Source organism: Cupressus sempervirens, chromosome 8 (assembly GCF_028749045.1).
Source record: "Cupressus sempervirens isolate cs-2001-9-10 chromosome 8, ASM2874904v1, whole genome shotgun sequence".
In the NCBI taxonomy this organism is placed as follows: domain Eukaryota; kingdom Viridiplantae; phylum Streptophyta; class Pinopsida; order Cupressales; family Cupressaceae; genus Cupressus; species Cupressus sempervirens.
Window position 1 is genome coordinate 370059325 of NC_143125.1, and position 9566 is coordinate 370068890.

Genomic DNA, 9566 nt, shown 5'->3' on the forward strand with positions numbered 1-9566 from the left:
ATTTAGGGTTGAAGTAAATGAAAATCAAAATGATTCCCCAATAGGCCAATAAGCTACTCCAAGCTGTAAAGATGAAACAGTTCCCATAATGCATGAGTTAGTTTATTCAAACACTGGCCTAGTTTCTTGCAAGCCAATATGGTTTATCAATTTCTTAAAGCAGTTGTGGAGGGAACAGAGGAAAAAGAAAAATAACTATGAAGAGGATAGTGGTTCCATTACCCTACAAAAACTTGTTTTCTAGTTGTATGGAAAACATATGCTTGCCGCATCCCTATGGGAAGAGGAGAGGAAGAAGATGAAGAAATTCATAGTGTCCCAAGGTGAGGAAATTAAAAATTTGAAAGAGTAATTGGCAAACCAAAAACAAAGGATGGATCATGCCCTCAAATTGGTTGATCAAGCACTTGCTTGCAGAGCACCACCTCGGATTTATGCTATGTGTTTAAAGGAACAATTTCTTTTATTCCAACTTATGCTAACCCTCAAGAACATAAATGCAGAATTAAAATCAACTCAAGAATTCTATGGTTTATACCAGACTCTGCCATCCTAGCAGCAAAACTTGCTCAGTGAGTTATATGTGCACAATTTTATCATCCTAGCAAAAACCCAATGGAATCCTTTACTCTACATAAGGAATATACATCTAAGGGCTTTGATGTCTTGGATGTATAATGAACCTAATTATGATAGAAAATTAAGTAATTACAAAGATGAGGAAAGAATAGAGCCCCTGTTATTAAGAGCTAAGAGTAGTAAACCAGAGGAAATTCTTAGGGACTAGTTTAGATTGACTTATGGGGATAAGCATAAGGAGATAAGGGAAAGAATCTTCACTGCTAGAACCAAGGTCTATGCAGAATATGATAACCTACCTTACTTTACCTTTCAGAGAGCCATGGTTGGTTTTAAAAGTAGGTGGAGTAGATTACCTGAGACACTCAAAAGATCAGAGCCACATAGTCCTATCAATTTAGAAGCTGCCCTTCACCGAGTTCCAAAGTATATATAGTTGGGGAAATAGGCTAGACTAGAACTGTGGTGCCCACTCACAATGCAACCTCCAATGCTCATGTGGCCCCTGTATGATAATAATGCTGACAAACTTGACAAGCTGCAAGAGGAGAATAGAAGGGAAGTGTAGGAGAGAACATGAGGATTCTACTACACCTTCAAAAGTAGCAGGAGAGGAAGGACTGAAGTTGGAGAATTCAAATCATTGACCAGGAAATGCCATGCCTGAGGACAAGCATTAGTTTACAAGGGGGCAGATGATGAGGCTAATTATTGCCTCTATTTTATGATAATTTTAATACTCTATTTTAATACCAACAAGACATTTGTGAACTTAAGTTTACATGAATTGATGATTGAAGTCCAGAATAGAACCATTAACCTATGGGTAGATAGTATGTCATATTTTGCCAATATTATATATATATATATATATATAATGCAGTATTTTGTATAACCATCAAAATGTGTGTTCTAATATTTTGATTTAATTTGATTATGCTTATTTGCAAATATCTCTACATTATAACTAACTTGTTAGCAAAGGAAGTTGAAGATGGTCGAAAGCATTCAAGGGGGAACGTTGAAGATGGTCGATGACATTCAAGGAGAAAATGTTAAGGTTCAGCCATAGTGGAAGAAGTCATAATGGTACCAAGAGACATGGCCTCTACCAAGGAGGAGCTATGAAGAATTGTTATATTTTCTCTACATTTACTATTGTTTCAAATCGGTTGTCCAGACTTTATTACTTGTACCGTGAACTATTATCTTTCCTTCTTTTTCTCTAACAGATTTGTAGTTTGTTTGTTTGCTTTCCTATTTTAGAATAAGTGTCAATCCTCTATTTATAGGGATCAAATCAATAGTATTAGGAGGTTAGAAGAAAGATTATGAAAAGGAACTGTTGACTCTTGCAGTGAGTTATCTTTACAGTTTTATGTATTGTTCTCATGTAAGGAATTTTTGGAACATAATGAAATAGCTCTTGGTTTACATTTTGTGTTAGTAGATAAGAAGAAGCCAACCAAGGGGGACACTTGGGAGGTGGATTAGATTAGAGTAGTATAGCTTTGTTTTTAGTATTTCTTGTATTACAAGTAGAAGTTATAGGTTCCTTCTTGTAGCATCATACTTTGTGAGTGTTCCTACAGGATTTCTAAGAACAATTATAGTAGATGAATTGAGTTGAAATATAAGTTAGTATTTAATTGTATTTCTAGCATTCATTTCAGTGAAGAGTTAAGTGTGTTAGTTTCTTGTAGCACTAGTGTAGGTTCTTACCTTGCATTTTACTTTCCTGCAGCATAAACATAATGACTCATTAAGAAACCTAGTGCACATATTGTGCCAACCATTTCATGTATATGTCCCTAGGTTGAAAAATTAAATGCACCTCATGGTGGGGAAAAATAGTCCTTAGATTGAATATACTATTCATAAGTATGGTCTTGGGCATGATTATTATACACCTATTGTGAGGCGGATCAATGGGTCTACTTATTTTTATCATCTTAACAAGGGCACAACTTGAGACAAAAATGAACACAATAGAAAAGGGAAAATTCTCTTTGTTGAAATTCTTTAGAATAACTAAAAGGGGGGTTAATCAGTTATCCAAGGTCTAGATGTGTAAATAAAACTTTTCAATGCTTAGTAGACCCATATCCATAAAACCTTGTCATGCATTCATCTATTAGATCATACAATACTCAAACTTTGTAGGTTATTATCCTAGGTCAAAACAACTTTGCAAAAATGTAAACATGAAACATAACATATTCAATAACACATTTGACACAAGGATTTTACGTGGAAACCCAATTTGGGAAAAACCACCAATAACATGTTTCTAATTCTCACTCTTCTAAAGTGATGCCCTGTGAAAGGCCAACCCTGTTAAAGCTTACAATACACATTGTTAAATGTGACCTTATTAAAGGATTTTAATCACCCTATTAGGAGTGATCCTTATTATAGGACTTTAGACCATTCCATTACAATGTCACCCGATTAAAAGATTTACAAATGATTGTTAGGTCAACCTTAATCCAAAGGATTTACCCTAGACTGAGACAATGTTTAGAAAGTAATAGTAAGGTTTGATCTGATAAAAAATTACAACTCACTTGTAGATTATAGATCTTTGTTTTAGTCATTCATTATGGTTGGCATTCACACACTTCAACTTTGATAATTTGTTCACCATTCAAGTATTCATACACTCAAGCCTTCTTGCTTTGCATTCCAACTACAATCACATCTGTTTAGCCACTAAATGAAGAAATACCCTAGACTCCTTGTCTTCCTTAGGTTCTCACACATGACAACCTTTACTTCTGACTAGCTATCTCTATATATAGAGAATTAAGATCTTTTTTTGCTTAACCACAGTCATCAATTTTAGAGTTAGGTAGGATATAATGAATCTACCCACTTTTCCATTTGGTTCTTTTGTAAACTATTTCTACAATCCTCCTTGAATTCACCTCAAAATGGTTTACCTTGAATTATGTGCCACTAGCTCATCACAGTTATCTTCCACACACTTCATACAATTCAAGAAAACAAAATGGTCAGCTCAAATTGATCAAATCTTATATTTAACGTATTTACTGGCACTCGACATCAATATGTTGTCCCTCAGCTTCTATATTGTTTTGTCACTTGGCCAACACTAAAGTTTACTGATGCTCAGCATCAACTAAAATTTAATTAGCTTGCACCATTTTTCATCTTTGCTTGGCACCTCTTGTTTTTCAGTTGGCTTTGATTGATTTTTGCTTGGCTTGCACTGACTGCTCGGCAAGGCTTGGCAGACACTTTTCATACTTGATCTTCTTCCAATCTTAACTTGAATAATCTTTCATTTTAGACTTTAAGTAGATAAAAAATACATTATAGTATCAATGTCTTACTTGGTCTTAGTGCTTCTTTTACATACCAAATAACTCAACATTTCTCTAGGTGCTATTGTTATCTCCTCTTCTCAAATCCTCTTCATCAATCAACTAAATGATAGCTTTCAGAACAAAAAGAAATTGTCTCACCAGTAGGTAGCAAGTTTGACATCATTGACAAAATAATGATCATTCAATTATAGGTTATTTACTTCAAAACAATCTTATATCAACACTATTATCTAAAATAAGAAGCTATTGCATGCATTATAATTTAAACATGCCTAATGGGCTATAATATTATTAGATTATGGAGAAAATCCCTTCTCACAATACCTTTTCCCAAACTCCTCCAAAAATTACCTTTTCACCTTAAGGATGGACCTTCAATAGCCTATCTTACGTTTTAGACTAAGAATGTAATTTACATTTTGAAATTGGGTGATCAACACCAAAACAAAGTTTCTAGAATTCAAATTAGAAGTTGGTGCAAAAATAAAAGGCTCCAAAAAAAGTGGTCCAACTTTTGGAAAGCGCAACTTTTGATCCAGGGTCTGATTCACAAACTGATTACATCTTCAAAAAGCTCTCTAAGCACTCTATAACTCTATTAATTACCTTTGGTTGTACCCCATTTTGTGGGGTTGCATGAGGCCATTTAGTGCCTCAAATTTTAATCTGAAGGATTTCTAAGAGGTCTTTGAGCAACTTAAAATTGCAATAACTTTCAAATAGTGAAACATTTTGACCTAATTATTTTTCTAGAGTGCTTGAAATTTTACTTATAATCCTCCCTCCAACTCACACTGATTAATTCATTATTATTATAGTTTGCCAACAAAATAACCCATTTTCTACATTTGCATGTATCTAGAGGTGTATCAAACTACTAACTTAGAAAAGTAACAATGGAAATCTGAGAGTTGGAAACTTAGTTCTACCCAAATGGGTATCCAAAAATGTAAACATCAAAGATAAATTATCTCTAGACATTGTTAGCACCATCAAGAGTATCCTCATCATGTAGTTTAACTACAATAGGATCCTTGATACAAAAACAACAATTATCATGTTTAGAAAATTTATTTTTCTTAAGATTTTCTTCCTCTCTTGGGCTATATAGATTGATAAAATATAATGAAAGCACCATGAGGTGTCTCAGGGGAGGAAACAATTTGGGAAGTTAGCTCATGGACCTTGGCACTAAATCTTCGATGAAGGTCATGAAATCAATAGTTTCATTTAGTTTTGTTTGAGATTAAGAAGGTTTGGGATCAATAAAAATGAGATCCTTTTCTTCCTTATTAGAAGGATTAAAAAGAAACTTGCTAGTTTGAGAGATAGAAGATGCTAAATCTTTAGAATATATAAAAGGTAGTTTTGAATAATAAATAGTAGGAACAAAAGGATTATTACTAGGTTGAGATATGAATGGTGTTGGATGTTTATAAGATATAGGAGGTGCAATTGAAACATAAATAGGGAGAATAGAAGGTCTAGGAAGGAGTCTAGATCTAGGGCAAGGAGATGTGATATCCTTAGTATTTCTCAATATGAAAATCATTTGATGTTATAAGTTTTCGTAAGTTAGGAAGAAAGTGTATATACAAGGTTTTATTGTTGAGGTATTTGAGGCCAAAAGAAGTCAAGGTCAAAGTTTCCATGACTCACCATACACTAATAGAGAATATCATTTATCACATGATTATTTCTCCATTATGGAGAAACTTTAAATACTTACAGATATGAAAAGTGATAGATTTCATATAAGTATGCCAAAAAATTCCTAGTCTCACTTAGAATTGATTAGATGTAGGGATAATAACAAAGGTGACACCTTGGCACTTTTTACCAACCTCATTAGGAATGGTGACATGAACATGGGTATGACAAGTGTAACCATTTAAAGTATTATTCATTAAATCAAATTTATCATAGGACTCTCAGTAGAGTTTTCTTATGAATATTTTTTTCCTTGGTGATAACATTCACCATGAAAGTAGGATCAATAAGCACTCTAGAAGAGAATCTAACCCAAATTTTGTGTAAATACAAAGAGGACCATCAACTACCTTAATAGTGTCATTAGGATTCAAGATAATCCAAGGTTCTAGTTTATGTCTAGAAAACCAAATAAGGTTTACAAGATTGTTGTTTCAGTACCTATATTATCAAGGTTTGTAGTCATAGAATAATGAATTGGTTGGCTCAACAATGTTGATATAATGCGAAGGTAAATGATTGACATAACTCTAGAAGTTTTGATTTAGGGGTGTAACAAATTTATTTCCTTTATCATTGACACCCTTAATTATCACAGTATTGAAGTCTATGAGGTCTTTGATAAGATGTTTCAAATGAAACACTTCTCAATATCAAGACCAAGCTAATAATGGTTTTGAAAAAAACCTTTGCGATAATTCAAGGCTAGCAATGGTCTAGAAGGATCAATATGTTTGATGAGAGAAAATCTTGAAATATACTAATAAACTTAAACATAACATTATGCAACAATTCATAAAGAGATGATTTGAAAAAGGATGACAAAGGAATCATTCATGATATTGCATTTTCCACTTACACATCAATATTGTTGATGAATTATTGTTCACGATGAATCCTTTGTTGGGATTTTGGAACTTTTGGAAAGATTATCAAGTGCTTCTTATCAATTAGAGGCATTGGAGTGGATGAATCAAGTCAACTCACTTAAGCTGAAAATTAGTCGATAGGATATTATATGCATAAGTTTGATTGGGAAGTGAGATGTATTACTCGACAAATAGAAAATGATACACAAAAAAGTTGCTAAAAAAAATTTAAATGGTGTCAATAAAGTTTTTCGTGCACTTTCTGTTGTGTTTTACCTTTTATTGTGGGTGAGAATAGGTACCATTTTTTCATGAATGATTATTCATCACAAATTACTTTTTTCAGCAATTTAAATGATGGATTTGATGGAATATTTAACTTGTTGTAGACTATTGCTACCCATGACACCATTACATCTCTGATGAAGTAGACTAGTAGATGATCTAGAGCTTGCAAAATCACTTCCATGGAATTTGAAAACTTCTCTCCTACATATCTAGATCCTACTAGTCCTTGTTTCATCATATTGATTCTGAGAGATCCTTGGGCTTGTTTGGTTATGATTTGAAGAGAAGGGTCAACTAGGAATGCCTCGGATGGCCAATCATTAGAAAGCTTGACACATGGGAAGATATGGCCTTACCTATGGAAGGTAGTACTTAGAGGCCATGTCATGCTTCTTACTCTTAAAATTAGTTACAACATAATTTTAAATAATTTTCACTGGGACCAATGCTGTCAAACGAAGTGGATCCAAATTATCTTAGTGATCTAGAAGTGCACAAACTTATGAATGGAAATCATGTTAACCATATTTTATTTTAGTAGTGATTTCATTGAATATGAGGCAAATGAAATATAATTAAACTTTAGATGGTGCAAATCCTTTTCATAGCCAACTTAGCTACTTTTAATCATATTATATATTAATTGAATTGTATTGTTAAACTTTATATGTAATGTACTCTATATTTTTTGCTTTTCATTTGGGATTTAACACAAGAGGAGGCAAAGGAAAAGATCAAAGAAAATTAGGATAAGGGGAAGAAGAAGAAGATGATGAACAAGGAGAAGATGTTGAAAAAATGGAAGGAAAAGGAGAAAAAGCAACAAGGAGGAGAATAAGAAGAATAAAGGGAGAGAGAAAGGAGAAAATTCAGTAGAAAATATAAAACAAGAAGGAAAAATAGGAACAATAGAATACAAGTTTTATATATCTCTATTGATGTAACTATTGCACCCCCTTTAGGTGCAAATGCTACTTATGAAGCATTACATAGGATTGGGTAAAAGAGGTAAACTTATAAGATAATTTAATTTATCTTTAATGTATATTTAAATACATTAAAAAGAAAAAATCTTTGATCTTCCATACTAGGTACAAGATAAGAAAGAGCATGCAAATATTTGAATTTTCCAATAAAATCAATCATTTTATAATGAACCAAACCATTTACATATATTTGAGGACTAATATTTTTTTCAAATTTTCAATGAAAGCATTGACAATTTTTTGAAAGGAAACAATGAAGTAGGGAGGCAAAGAACAAAACATCACAAGCCATTATCTGAGAATATTTAGTAGATAGCTTATCCGTAAATTTTCAATCATTTAACAAGTCATGACACAAGGTTTTTTAATATTTTTACACATGTCAAAGATTTCCTTTTCCATTATAAGTTTCTAATTGAGGTATTTTTATGTATGCAAGGGATAATGGTGAGAATGATGTCATGGGATAACGAGCTACAAATATCACAATTAGGGATATTATATTTAGATGAGTGATGGAAGCAAATTATTGTTGTATGGTTGACATACTTTGGGTAAGGTTAATAATCATTTCTTTGGTGAATAGGTTATTATTACACATGTGTGATAATAAATGACGTGGAATATTATATGAAACGAATGAATCTTTTTGTAATATGAGAGTGGAATGGTGTGGTCAATAGGTATAGATTATGGTTGGAAAATGCATGAAACACTCACATGAGGAGATATTATAGGGTTAAGAATTCCTCCAACACTAACATGTGTAGGATTGACATTTGAATGGATGTGGCTAGGAGAGGTGGAGTATAGGTAGACACATTACACAAGGATGTTGAGGTGTGAATATACTTTGTAATGTTGTATTAGGATTAGAAAGACTAGGAGCTTTGACACATTTTGTGTGGACCTGTAATTGTCATTGATAAGATGAGATATATAATGTAAAAAATCAACAACATTTTTGGACCATCCTTCTCAATCCTCCAATCAATGGGTTTACATCTCTATTAGATTATTCTTGACCCATCTAATGCTCAAGCTTAGCCAATTATTACAATCTTTTCCACTTGTTTAGGGAACACTTTTTTTTTAGTCATCCTTATTATGTAAGTGTGAGAAGGGTAATTTTAAACAATGTTTACCAATTCATTGGTAGGCATAGAGGTATCATCTCACACATAATTTTGGGATGCAAAATTCAAAGAAAGATGACATGAGCTTGGATTTGACACTCAACAAAGTAATTTTTGTGAGATTTCAATTTGGGGCCTAATGGAGCCTTGATTTTTAAGCTCTCCATTTATGATGAGGTGACAGTGTGAAGAAGTTACAATATTGCTCTTCAATAATGATTTTTGTGTTTACATGGTGAACAAAACAACTAGTGTACATATAATCAGACACATGCACACAAAATAAAAGAATGACTACAGCAAATCAATATAACAACAGACATAATTTATGAAGTACATCCCAACTTAGAAATTTTCATAAAACCAAACATTTTTAGGATTAAACCATAGATAGAAATAAAAATTGCATGCAAATATAAATAATATCAAAAAATATTGAATCATGCATAAGAGAACACAAGACACCAAGATTTAACGTGGTTCACCCAATCCCTCAGCTACGTCCACCAAACAAAAAGTCTAATATTATTATGATCCAATGATTACAACCTAATTACAATCCTATAATCCCTTATAGCTCAATACTGCCACAAGAAACAATTATCGCATCATACATAATGAAAATCTCTAACCCTAAGCACTTTTATA